This window comes from Pan paniscus, chromosome 7 (assembly GCF_029289425.2).
Source record: "Pan paniscus chromosome 7, NHGRI_mPanPan1-v2.0_pri, whole genome shotgun sequence".
Classification (NCBI taxonomy): Eukaryota; Metazoa; Chordata; class Mammalia; order Primates; family Hominidae; genus Pan; species Pan paniscus.
The window spans coordinates 152,615,177-152,629,172 of NC_073256.2; the positions used below are offsets into that span (position 1 = coordinate 152,615,177).

The 13,996-nt window shown below is 43.9% G+C and overlaps 1 long non-coding RNA gene across 1 annotated transcript in view; it reads left to right on the plus strand.

Moving 5' to 3' along the window:
* Positions 1 to 9,452: 9,452 nt before the first annotated feature.
* The window catches only part of LOC134731009 (uncharacterized), a 65,228-nt gene continuing 60,684 nt past the window's right edge, over positions 9,453 to 13,996 (plus strand). Inside the window, exon 1 of the long non-coding RNA XR_010113035.1 lies at positions 9,453 to 9,836. This is a non-coding gene — a long non-coding RNA (uncharacterized LOC134731009). The remainder of the gene's footprint in view (positions 9,837 to 13,996) is intronic.

Consider the following 13,996-nt stretch of genomic DNA (forward strand, 5'->3'; position numbering starts at 1 on the left):
GAAAGTCAAATTATGGAGTTTGGACTTCAACCTTTGGTTAATGGGGAGTCAGGAAAGTTTCCTGAGGAGGAGACAGGAGAATAGCACTGTTTCAGGATTGAGTTGGCAGTAATGTGTAAAATTTTCATTCCCATGTCCTATAAGGCACAGCTAATTTGATTGCATTCCACATGGGGAGTCCTGGCTCATCCCAGCCAGCTCAGCCTAGGTTGGTGATCTCGGCCTGCAGGTCCAAAGAGGTAGAGGAGTCTGGAATAGGCAATAGGGAAATATGGGAGCCAAGAAGTATAGCCAAATTCATCCTCCTCTGATATCTTTCCTGCCTGCCATGCATGAGTCCACCCAGACACCCCTGATGGCATTGACTTGGGGACGCTCTCCTGGTTCCAACTCCCATTTGCCACGTGGGTCTCCCATTTGCCACCTGGCTCCCCCATTTGCCACCACTGCCATGCATTTCCTGCCTGCCATGCATGGGTCTACTCAGGCTTCTCTGATGGCATTGCCTTGGGGATGCTCTCTTGTCCCAACTCCCATTTGCCACCTGGGTCTAATGGCGTCACTGTAAATTCCCTTCAGATCTAGCTTTTGCCCCCCTGCCTGTTCCTTGGGCTTAGCCCTTTAAACTCCTCCCTATTCCTCACACAATCATAGTCTCTTCTTCAGAAAGGCTGTCTTTGTTTTGTTTGAAGCATTCCCAGAGTTGTGAAATGTGTGCCTGGCTGTCAGAAACAATGATAGGACTCTTAATGTCTTGGTGCTTTAAAATGGATATGGATATTTCATTTGCTTGCTTTTTTATATTACCTTTGAAGTCTTGAAAGACAGGTACCCTCTTCTCACATTTTATTCAGATTGCCATTAGTATAAAATACAACTTAATTGACCCAAATTAGGACGCACTTTTGGAATGGAAACACACACACAGACACACACACACACACACACACATACACACACACACACACACTGGCTTTAATTTATCATTTAGTCCTGATTCTGCAGTTGAGGGCAAAGGAGCATGACTTTTGAAAGTGCCAAGGTATATGTAATTTTTGAAGGCAATGTACAAATTAAAAATAAGTTGCCAGCCTTCATGAGTTTTTGCATGTTCAGACACTGTTGATTGTGGGCAGTCAGGTGTATTCGGTGTTTCAGTGAGGCATGGAAGATGGATGGAAGAGAAAACATGGGGTTGTTAGCAAGGCCAGTGTTTGAGGAGCTAGGAAAATTCTCACTTTCTTAAATTGGTAAAGCTATTGGCAATATTTTGCTTCCAGAAAAGGAAGATGAGGAAGCTAACATCTGAGCAGGTACAATGACAAACTAATTTGCCTGCAAATTCCAAGTTCCATGGAATCTGTCCTATTCACTCTTTTCCTCTCAGAGCCTCCACACATGTGAAGGCCCCCTTCACAGGGAGCTGGAAGTCATCCTTCTGTGTAGCATCAGCCCACTGGCCAGTACCAGAATAGTTTTGCAGGGGCAAAGATAAGCCAGTGTCCTAGAAAGAGGCAGACATCAAAAGCAGCTAAGCCAGATTGGTCCTCATGATCACCCCACCTTCTACCCCACCCACCATCCAGATGTACCTGGGCCTGCCTGAGAGATTTCAGTGGGCCAGGGCCCGTGCAAGGGCAGCTGCTCAGAATCTGACTAAAGGCTGGGCTTTGTTTGGCTAATCGAGGTACAGGGTATGTAAATGGTTGAGATATGGAGTAGGGGCAAGGGTTTCAGACAATAGGGTGAGGAGACAGAGAGATGACAGCTTCTTTAGAGAAGGGAAATTTGAGGGAAAAAAATGCTTAAGGAAGAAATTCAGAAATTTGGGCATTGATGTATGTGATTTATTTCTATTCTTTGTAACCTTAAATAGCCTTCAGGAAGAATATTTTTGAAGAAATCTACCTCTCTTTTCCAGGTTTTAGGAGTTGATGTATGATGTGGCCGAGAGGGGGTAGTTTTGAGGTTGTGTATGTGTGTGTTTGTGAGTGTGTCGGTTTGTGTTTTCATGCTTATGTATTGAGAACAGACTTAAGTATACACTGGGGCAACCCAAGAGGTTTTAGCTAATCCAGGTTACAGCATTTTACAGACCTCAGAGTCCTTTAAAATGGCACAGGATGAAGGTGGTCAATGGAAAGCCATAACTTCCTCATCCTACTGTACCCAATTCTGAAGACTCTGTTCCTAAATACCTTCTTGGATGAGAATCCCAGGGCAACAATGAAAGTTCCTAACAGGAAGTTATGAGGGTGCTGCTAACAAGGTGACTGTAAAGATTTGACAAATATCTCTCACATGACTTTAAAAAATGGGGACCAGGACACTCACTAAATAGAGAAAATGCAAGGGATATTTCACACATTCTAAGTGAATGATAAGGGATATTGTACAACTGATATCCATTTACCATTTATTATTCCTAAGTAATTTTTGTTCCCTGGAGCTTGAAAGAGATGCTTGACAAGGTTTTATAAAATGCAGGTTGAAAAAGCACAGCTTGCAGAGTGATTAAAATGCATCCTTATTGTGTTCTCCTGCCATCTATTTAATATGTGTTCAACCTTCTCCTGCCCCTGGATGAAAATAAGGCAAGTCCATGACTTGTCTGGTGACTCAGGTAACTGGCGGTTCTACAGTCATTTTAAGTCTCCACCACTGCCTTGATTCAGTAATTGAGTGCTGAAAGATATTAGCCCTATATCTCAACCAGATTTGATAGTGAGTGTTCCTCCTTTCCCCACATCAGGTGTCTGTAGGCTAAAAGCTTGTGGAGGGAATGGTGGAGACCTGGGGCCTGGCTTCTCCGTTTCTCAGTTTTTGCTTCTACAGTCCCCTGAACCCCAGCTTCTCAGCACCTTATGACCCCTTGAGGATTGGAGAAAAGGGAGAAAAGGTAAAAGAACAGCACAAGTCCCTTGCAAATACCACCATCATCAGCAACCCTAGCACCCGAGGACCTGGTGGAGGCCTGGACATTCTTGAGCACTTCATGAATCCTACCACTGGGACTCCCCTGACGTTCCCCCAACCCAGATGGAAGCAACTTGACTTGGGTGGATGCTTCACCTTCTCCCTCAGATTCTAGGAATCGAGGTTGTTCATGATGGATCCCACCCCTACTTGGGGCAGCCCTATTAATTGGAATGTCCCCATCCTGGCTTTCTCTCAACCCATCTCAGTCCCATACTGACTCATGGAAAACATTCCCATGTTCTTTGTTCCAAAAAACAATGGATCCCCATGCAGCAGGTGCCCTGGGTTTTACCCCCAAAATGGCACATCAGCCCTCCTCCACCCACTGCATTTCCTGGTTAGCAGTTATATCTCAATTGCAGGGAACACATTCCAAAGCTCTTGGGGTGACCCCATGGAAGACTCACCACACTTGAGGTGACACCCATAAATACAATTGCATCTCTGAGGAAAGCTCCTCAGCAATTTTCTTTCTTTCATTCCCTTAACACTCTTTAAAACCACCACAAGGGCTGGGTACAAAGGCTTACACCTGTAATCCCAGCACTTTGGGAGGCCAAGGCGGGCGGATCACTTGAGGTCAGGAGTTTGAGACCAGCCTGGCCAACATGGTGAAATCCCGTCTCTACCAAAAATACAAAAATTAGCTGGGTGTGGTGGCACATGCCTGTAATCCCAGCTACTTGGGATGCTGAGGCAGGAGAATCGCTTGAACCCGGGAGATGAAGGTTGCAGTGAGTCCAGGTCGCACCACTTTACTCCAGCCTGGGCGACAGAGCGAGACTATGTCTCAAAAAAAAAAAAAAGAAGTAAAAGAAAAGAAAAAAAACCACAATGAGGAAGAGGAGCCTACTGCTTGGGCAGGTCCTCTGACATTTCCTTCGTAAATTCCATATGTGGAGACCTGGATTTGAATCTCTCATCTGTTACCTCCTGGTGCTTATCATGAGGCTTACCATGAGCCTTCAGTTTCAACATTCTGTTACAAATTTGATTCAAGATTATTTGTGTGCCAGGAGAAACTTTAATTTTTTCTCCCTTTGGTTTCCCATCCAAATGTTCTGTGCCTTTGTGGTTTTATGACTCAGACTCTAAGACACACTAAGTCACAAGATGGAATGACTCACACCTGGTCTGTACTCTCTCTAAAGCTCTAAAAAAAGGATGGCTATATTGAACTAAGTCTGAGAATTCTAGGTAAAGCAGATTTAAAATGGAGAGAGGTTTTTCATACTGAGAATTAAAGGAAGAGACCTCTGCATTATTCTGGGAATATGGTAGCTATAACCAGGTAAAAGTACCTGAAAAATGAAGGTGAGATATGGTAACATCTATTTCGGCATCTACTATATCCTAAGGTGAATTGCCGTGTGCCTTATATACTTATCATTGAATTATTAAGATTATCACTTAATCTTTAAAACAAACATGCCTGTCCCCTAGCTAGCCTTCATTAAACACCCCCATCCCCAACCTTATTGCTGAGGATATTTTAAAGAATTAAGGTTAAGCTGTCAATGTTTGACTTACTTCCTGTGCTTCCTCTTCATCAACCCTCTCCTGATGACCCAGATCTGGGCACCAGAAGAATGGAAGAGCTGTTGGGGTAATGTGGATGTAAGCAATCTAGGAAGAGTCCCCTTTCAAATCACAGCATCAGCTCAGCCTGGATGATGGTAGAGACCATTAATTACGTCCCTCCTACCTTTTCCAAATAAAGCATATTTTAAGTTAGTCAAGTGAACAATCTGGAAGTTTTTTCTTTCAACATATTTAATTCTGGCAGCTCTATTGAGTGCCTGCAGTGCTGGACGGGAGCTGAGTGTCAGGAGGGATTACGGATAGGAGTCCTGTATCTGTAGTCCTGCCCTCCAGGCATTCATTTGAAGGGGAGCAGACAGTGTTCACATGGATCCCTCAGATCCAGTTATGACAAAGGCCCTTGTGAGGGTAGGTGCCTAGAGCAACACGGGCCCAGAGGAGGAAGCTGCTGAGGAGAGATTGGAAGGGAGATTCACCAAGGGGAGCTTGCAGTTAGAGAAGATGTTGGGATTCAGAATCAAGGATTGTACATGAGGGTTTGTGTATGAGGGTTCTGGGCTCACTTTCCAATTATTCCTGAACTAGCCAATGGCACAAAAGGGAAAGCCAGAGAGTTGCCACCCCTGAAACACATTCCCTTATGTCTCGGGGACTTGGGCATTAATTTGCCTGGCATAATGGAGAGGGTATGGAATGTTTAAACACCTTGATCTTAGCTTCTATTCTGCTGCCAATCTGTCTTGTGACGTCACACAAACACATTTTTTACTCTAAGCCTTCATTGTCCCTTGAGCTCTCAGCAACCTGCAAGGCAGGCAAGTCAGGATTTATCCTCCTCATCTTGTGCTGAAAACAAAACTCAGTGTCAGGGAAGTGAGGAAGGAATGCTCTGATCTGAGCTTTACAGTTGCCCTGCAAGGTGAGCTATCACCCTCAGCCTCATTTCACAGATAAAGCAACATACTAGAAAGACTAAGTTATTTTCCCCAAACTTGTGCAGCTGGCTTAGGCGAAAGCAGGTGTTTCCAGCCATGCTGGCCTGCCTCCAGACAGTGTGTTCTTCCACTTCTGCTCACACATTTGGAGCACAAAACCTGGGGTGTGATTTTCAGAAAACGTGAAACATCACCTGTTCCAGAATGAAGACGTTTCATGCTTTAAAAAATCTAATAAGGCATTCTGCCTCCTGTAGCTAATCTCCAGCTCTGAGGCAATGTCACGAGTGGAGTATCATGGAAAAGACCATCGAACTTTGTGTTGCCATGCCTTTGAGAAACCATTTTTTCCCTTTCTAAAGCAAATTACATATGCCATCAGTGAAGCCTAATTTAATAACCCTTTGAAAATGAAGCTCTGGCCCTCATTAAAGTGAAAGCCACTCATTACCTTGTCTGTCATCATCTGGGGAAGTGTCCCATGACCTACCATACCCTGATTCACCCCAAAGCCTACAATCAAAGCCATCTTGTGCTATTATTCTTCCAAACTCTTTCTTCTTCAAATACTATTACATTTATAAAATCTTGAGTAAAATGACTTTGATCTAGTATCCCAATATAGAAAAACATCATTAATTTAGGTGTCATCAATTCATACAATGTGGAAATCTGGGCTTATGTGAACTGCATTTGCTTTTCTACTTTGTAGTTTTCTAAAAGCCTAATGCTTGCAGTTACATGAACTCATTTCATGTCTATCAAGTTCTGCTGGCACTTATTGCCAACTTTCCTTCAAATTGGTCCTTCTTATCTCCCTCTTTATTGTTTCCTCAATAGTCCTGGCCACAGCTGTGGTCCAGTTGCCCCAGACTCTAATTTTTCCAGGCCCAAGTCAAGTCTGCATAGAACAGTTGGGTGATTTGCAGAAAGACCGCATTTGCTCCACACACATCTCTGGGAACCTCCACTCTCTGCTGTCTACAAGTTGAAGTCTAATCCATCTCCTTTTCCAGGTTTTCAAGACTCTTTATGTCTCATACATGCTCCTCTTCTCTAGACCCCTCCCTCTTCACTATTATCCTTACTTGAACTCCACTCAAAACATATTCACCATCATACTTTCCCAAGATGACTTACTTTTTCTCATCCTGCATATCTGCTCATGTTGTTCCTTTTGACTAAAATTTTTCTCCTCTCCCACCTCTGGGAGACTGCTATTCGTGTTCTGGCTGGCCTGTGTTCATATTCAGGGCAAACTCAGAAATAAACTGTAAAATCTTCTAGGAAGATTTGCCTGACCTCTTAGTCCTCAAGAGGAATGTTTCCTTTGTGTTCTCATGGTCTCTCATACTTCCCTGCTGTTGACCAATCACCCTGAACTATTTGCTGCTTATTAATTTGTCTGTATCCCTTTTGAGACCATAAACCTGCAAGATTGGAATCACCCAGGTATCCTCAGAAAAATATCTGGTGCATGCAGATTCTCACTCAACATTACATAAATAAACAAACAAACAATTGAAGATAGGCATATTGATGATGAACGCTGCATGTAAGGAAACCACAGCTCAGTTTTAGTGATTTTAGTGATTTAACCCAACCGATTTATATTTTTCCTTCACACCATGCTTGATCCATCTCTGTGTCTCCAACTGCACCAGAATAGTGCCTTGGGCACACTAGGTGCTCAGTCAATGTGTTTGGATGAATAATAGTGCAGGTCATGCTGGCTCTGGCTATGACCAGGTGGTTTTCTAGGGGCTGGAACCCAGTGTGGCCAGGAAGCCGGCAGAGGGAGAGCTCAGTAGTCCCAGTGATCTAAAAGTGAGTCCCACTGCGTCCGTTTTTGTCCTCTTCTCTGTAGTCACCTCGAGAAGGATCAGGAGGAAGTAAAAACAGCTGGGTGATCCCATTAACAACCAATAATCTGGGAATGCTGCTGAATTCGTTTGAAACTGAACTAGCAGTAACTCCCTATGGGTCCATTAACCTGCAGCCAAAATTAGATTATGTAGAAATAACATTAAATAAAGAGCCACAGTGCTCAGTTAATTGAGAGGCAAACTTGTAAATTGTAAGATCATTCTCTTTGAAAGGCAGACTATTCCATCACCTCAAGACCCTTGGGGGCACTCATAAGTGTCCAGTTTGGTGTTCATTTTAGAGAAAACACATTTTCTGTAGAGGCACTTTAGAAATCTATTTGTTGTAGAAACAGTCTGAAATGAAAAAAATTACAAGCTTTGGAGTGAAACCGAGGTGAGGTAGATTTAAATCTTAGCTCTATTACACACTAGCTCTGTGACCTTAGAGAAGTGACTTAATTTCTCTGAGCCCCAACAGTCTTGCCTCTTAACTGAGGGCGATGGTGGTAATAATATGTATCTCCAAGTCTTGTGAGGGAGGCAGGCACATCTAAACATCATTGCAATACAAGGAAGGAACACATTGAGGGATGGTGTTATGGAAGCAACAAGGAGAACCTCACCTGACCAAGAGAGCCAAGAATGGTGCCTCGAAGAGATGCCAGCTGAGCTGAATTCTAGAGCATGAGCAGGTGCAACTGGATTAAGGCTGGGCCACTAGTACTTGCTTTGGAGACAATCTAGGTTTTGATCACTAAGAATACAAGGAGATGGAGGTCAATTTACTAATCAGAATTCCTCGAGTTTTGATTTTACCCCATGTGACTGAAGAAAGAGCTTTAATAATGTGCTCACAGTGAGGGACAAGCGTGAATAACTATGGCTGGTTTCCAGACTGCCTTGACTTAGTTTTGCACAGATTTGAGTCCAGAAGAGACTCACTAGGTCTCGGCATAATGAAACCAGGGCCTCTTGGTCATCGAATGCCCCTCAGAGCTCTCAGTCTCTCTAAGCAAACTCTGTACAAATTTTTAAATAACACTTCAAAAAAAAGCAGCAGCAGTCCTTTGGCTGGGTGCGGTGGCTCACTCCTGTAATCCCAGCACTTTGGGAGGCCGAGGCTGGCGGATCACCTGAGGTCAGGAGTTCAATACCAGCTGGCCAACATGGTGAAACACTGTCTCTACTAAAAATACAAAACTTAGCCAGGTGTGGTGTTGGGTGCCTGTAATCCCAGCTACTTGGGAGGCTGAGGCTGGATAATTGCTTGATCCCAGGAGGTGGAGGCTGCAGTGAGCCAAGATCATGCCATCACACTCCAGCCTGGGTGACAAGATCAAAACTCCATCTCAAAAAAAAAAAAAAAAAAGAAGAAGAAGAAGAAGAGGAAATGAACCAAACTATTGGTCTGGAAGAAGGTTGCCCAGCTCCATGAGAAACAAAATTGCAGCTCTCTGAGCTCGGGCCTCTGGAACTGTGATCACGTCCATCCCCACTTCAGGACAGCACCTGGCTCAAGACAGCTGCCTGTCCTTATTGGTGGTCACTTCGACAGCCAAGTGCTCCCAGCCTCTTCAGTCATAGGACTTGATTTGGAAACCCATCACCACCCTCTCTGCCCTGCTCTGGCTGTCAGGTTGTCAGGGCTCCTCTCTCCTCTCTGGCATAGCCCAGAACTGAGTACAGCAGACCAACAGGGGAGACTGGCCCAGAAGAGCATGGAGTATCCCATGTTTCCAATGGGATGCTATGCCCCTCTTCATGGTGTCTAACTTTGTAGTTCCTCCAGGACTTCACTTACACTCTGAGTATATAGAGGATCAAAAGGGGAAGTGGCATGTTTTAGTGGAAAAGACAGGTTGTGGCTCAGAAAATTGATTTAACCTCGGGTAAGGCACTTGACAATTCTTGGCCTCAGCTTCATAATTTTACTTACCTGTAAAATAAGAGTTGTTGTGGGAATTAAATGACAGACGGCATGAAAAAGCTTGGCACCTTACCTAATACATCGGATCAGCTCGAGAAATGGTAGGCTTCTTTCTGTCTTCTCCTTCCTTTCCTGCCTCCCTTCCTCCCACTCCTTCCTTCCTCTCCTCCTCCAGCCATGTCTCTCTCCCTCCCTCCCTCCCTTCCTTCTCTCCCCCCAAGCCTCCATATTTATTTCCTTCCTACTAAAATTTTCTTCCACATTCCCTCTCATCCAGTCCTCAATGAAGCCTGAGGACAGCTATCAGTGGTCACTCTCTTGGGCTTGAAATGGAACAGATCTTCTTGTTCCATCTCTTTCTGATAGCGCCAGTTCCTGCTGAGGACAGAACATTGTCTTCTTTTCTCCCTGCCTCAGGCAGATGGCAGGGAGTGTTGTGTGTTCCCACAAAGGAGCGCGCTGTCCCCGCTCCCGAGTCTCTCAGCGAGCCCTGTCATGGAAGGCATCCAGGAGAATGTGGAACTCCGCACCCGCTTTCTCAGAACAGAGGAGCATCCATGACCCTCAGAATCACAGCATTGAGAGGTACCACAGGATGGGCCCCATGTTTGAATGGTCTGTGCACTAGGGACCGAGACCCTGAGGACAAGCCTGTGATTGGTGAGAAGTCCTGCACATTGCACACTGTGCTTCAGCTGATGGGGGCGGCAGGACTGATTGTCATTGTCCCTACTTTACAGACTAGAAAACTGAAGCTCAGACGGGCTTAGCAATTTTCCCCAAATTACACAGTAGTTAGGAGGTAGACAAAGTTTGCATGCCTGGTCATGGGAATCCAAGTTCAGTATTCTTTCATTATGATGTTTTGCCTCTGTATATTAAAAAAACAAAACAAAAAAACAAACAAAAAAAAAACATGAATTTTCAACTGAATGTAGGTAAATAACCCAGGAACTTAATTATATTTTTTTCCTTCTGGTTCTGGCTTTGGCTTAGCTTCTACCTGAGAATCAACCTCTCCCTACAACAACTGTTTCTTTTCTGACATTCTACATTCTTTTTTTTTTTTTTTTTTTTTTTTTTTTTTGTGACTGGGTATCACCCTGTCACCCAGGCTGGAGTGCAATGGCTCACTGCAACCTCTGCCTCCTGGGCTCAAGTGATCCTCCCACCTCAGTCTCCCAAGTAGCTGGGACTACAGGCATGCACCACCATGTCTGTCTAATTTGTTTTTGGTAGAGATGGGGTTTCACTATGTTGCCCAGGCTGGTCTTAAACTCCTGGGATGAAGCAATCCTCCTGACTCAGCCTTCCAAAGTGCTGAGTTTATAGGCACAAGCCATCACACCTGGTCACATTCTACATCTTTGTTGGGGGCTGCACTACGGTCCCATTATTCACGCAAAACCTGGCAATCATCCTGAACTCTTACTACTCCTAACCCGTGCCCCACTCCCCGCTGGTCGCCAATGCTCTCCTTGCCATGTACAATCAATGCCAGGACCCGTACCTTTGACTTAACAAATACCTCTTGCATCTGCCCCTCCTCCCTGTACCAACTGTGCCCCCATCCGCTGCTCTGCCCCAGGCTCTTCCTCACCCAGTAAAGTGCAATGACCTTGAACAGTTTGCCTTTTTAAAGGTGTTTTCTGTAAATCTATGCTCCATGCATTGGTGGGAAGATCTTTCAACACCACAATGGATACATTCAGTGGCCACTCAGTTCCTCAAAGAAGCAACTGTTTATGAAAAAATTTGCCTGAGCCAGGCATGGTGCCACAGTCTTTGCACGCAATAGCTCTAAATCACAAAGTAACTCTACAAAGGAAGCTTTGTTATCCCAGTTTCACAGCTGGAAAGTAGCAGAGCTAGACCTCCAACACAGATCTGTCTGACTGCACAACAGTGCTCTCTTCATACCCCACACAGCCTCCCAGATAAAATCTTGTCTCCTTAATATCAGTTGCAGCCCCCGTCTCCTGCCTCCAGACACCTCTCACGCCCTGCTTTCCAGACACATCCCCCTTCCTGAAGTTCACTCATCTCCTGACATGGTTTTGTGTTCCATGGCTCCATTTGTGTTCTTCCCTCTGCCTGGGATGCCTTCCTCTGTCCAACTGTCCCCTCAAGCACCACTCAGCCGCAAGACTAAGGTTAGAATCCAGGATTATCTCACTCTGAACTCTTCTCCTTCCCATTGCAGAGCCCTGTCTCCCACATGGACAATTTTCACTTCATTCTAGGTTACGATGCTGTAACTGGCATGGACCAGGATGGAGAAACGCCACCAGGGAATGCTTCAGTTGGTAGTTAATATAAAGGGATAGGTCTCTGTTGGCTCTTTGTGGAAAATTATTTCAAGAGTTGATTTTTAAATGTAAGGGAAACAGGACTTTATTCCCTTGTCAGACTAATTACTGCACTCCTGAGTCATGCTGATGAGATGGCTTCAGAAAAACAACAGTTCTCCCACTGAGCCATAGGTCAAGGGGTTCTGGGTGTTTTCACAGAAGGTTATTGTTTTCAAGGGGGTTATTGATGGGCTGGAGTGTGAGGTTTCTTGAGGAATAAAACTATCACAATTAATCTGTTTAGAACTTCTGTGTGGGGAGAGGGTGTTATTCCTCAGCAGTGAATGACTCAATGAAAAACAGAATATTCGTGGTACATGTGCTCCATGCTGTCAGGCTTGTCAATACCAAGTTTGAAGACAAAAAATAAAATAAAATAAAATAAACAGAAAAAAAGAAGGCTTTTTTTTAAGTGATTAAGGATGAAAGTGCTGGCTGCTGACCTAGGCCTCTGTGAATTTAGAACCCAAGATGATCCCAGCTGTGTGATGGGGCAGGACCCTTAGTGTGGGAGCTGGGCTCTGTCCCTCACATGTGGGTAGATTGTGAGACCCATATGGAGTCAGGGGACCTGAAGCTGGGTAGGGTCTGCAGCTGAGCTACTGGGGACTTTCTGGTGTCTCTTAGCCTCCCTAGGACCCACATTCATTTTCTATAAATGAGGAGATTTGAGCCAATTCACTGTCTTCCTAATAATCACTGTTTTCTTGTAATCACACACCACTGTTCTCTTAAAGCTTTTCTTTCCAGTTAATTTAAATCAACCCTGTTTTAAGACTTTGCCATTTATGAAAGAATAATATCCATAAAATCATGGCTTTGATTTGCTAATTACATGTTTTCTAATTAACACTGTATCAGTCAGAGGGTCCTTGGTTGAAAGCAATTGAAAATCTTTCAGCCATCTTAAGCAGAGTGAGATCTTATTGGAGAGATTCTCGGGGCTCAGGTAACTTTAGGAGGCTAGAAGATCAGGCTTGAAGACAGTAGGGATTGAAGTTGTCCTGGTTGACTAGACAGCAGAACCACTGCATGAAACTGGGATGACTGGTCTCTGCGAAGCACCACTGCCACACCACTGTCACCACAATGAATGTGGCTATCAGACACCCATGTCACCATATCATCTATCTGCTCAGAATTCAAAATCACAGGGACAGAGTCTGGTTGGCCAAGCTCAAGTCACACTTGCACTCTGCCTACCTTGGGACAGGTGTGAGGAGGATGAAAATCTGGTCCCTTTGACTTCCATAGGTGGCCAAGGTCCTCAGGAGGATACAAAATGGGAGATTCCCCAATAGGGAAAACAAGGTGCTAATGGAAGACAGATTGAACAGTGGGTAGTAAAAACTTGAAAATAAAGAAAAAAACTCCCCAAAACAAAAAATAGGTATTTATTGCACTCATTAAAATAAATACATAATTATGAAAATAAAAAGTTTATTCGTGTACCATAACATCATAAACTCATGTATCAACCCCATGTACCACTCTGTAGGAAGCACTGGCCTCTCTAAGGATCTCTAAGGATCCTGCAGCTTTGACCTTTATTGTACACTAGTGAATACTTCCATTTTGGAAAGTATAGACTCATTTGTCTCTTTCTGTAAAACACTGACCTTGGCTTTTTTTGTTTGATTTGCATGGTAGCTATTCTTTACTTGATGCTTCAGAACCTGTATAGAGCCATTTTTTTACTGTTTTAGGTTGACTGTCCAGTTCCACTTTATTTTTGATGTGTTCAGAATATCATGCACCCACACATCTTTGCATTTTACTAGGAAAAGTAGCAAGCAGTTCAAAAAAAGAGGAACCTGAACCTTTCAAATGACCTTGATATCCTGCCATCTTTTGATCACAGTGTAGCTTTCTGGAATTCTCCAGGCCATGTGAGGGAGTGTATGTTCCCAATGTTCAAGATATAATTTTACACAAGAATTCTAGAGACAACATGTTCTGCATAGGGCATCAGAAACATCCAAATAAGTCAGAGTTCATTCCACTCTTCCTAAACATGTATTTGGCACTTCCTATTAAACTACCCTAAACTTCATCAAATAAATGTCAGTTTTAGAAGAAATCTTAGCAATAATCTTGTTCATTTGTATTGAGAATGCAAGTGAGACTTCCAAGATAAGGGTAGACTGGGCCTAGAATATTTTGGAATTTCTTCTGAAACCCATTATGGAACTTCTAGTTCAAATAACAAGTTACCTTTTTACTCTCTAACAGATCCCATTTCTCCTGTCAGGGAAGACCACTCCACAGTTACCTGATACTTTATGCAGAAATCAGATTACTTTATGAAATAAGATTCTTTCTAGCGATGGAATTCTGGCTCCACAGAAATTAAATACATCTAAATGCATAGTTCCTTATCCATAAATGAATGAT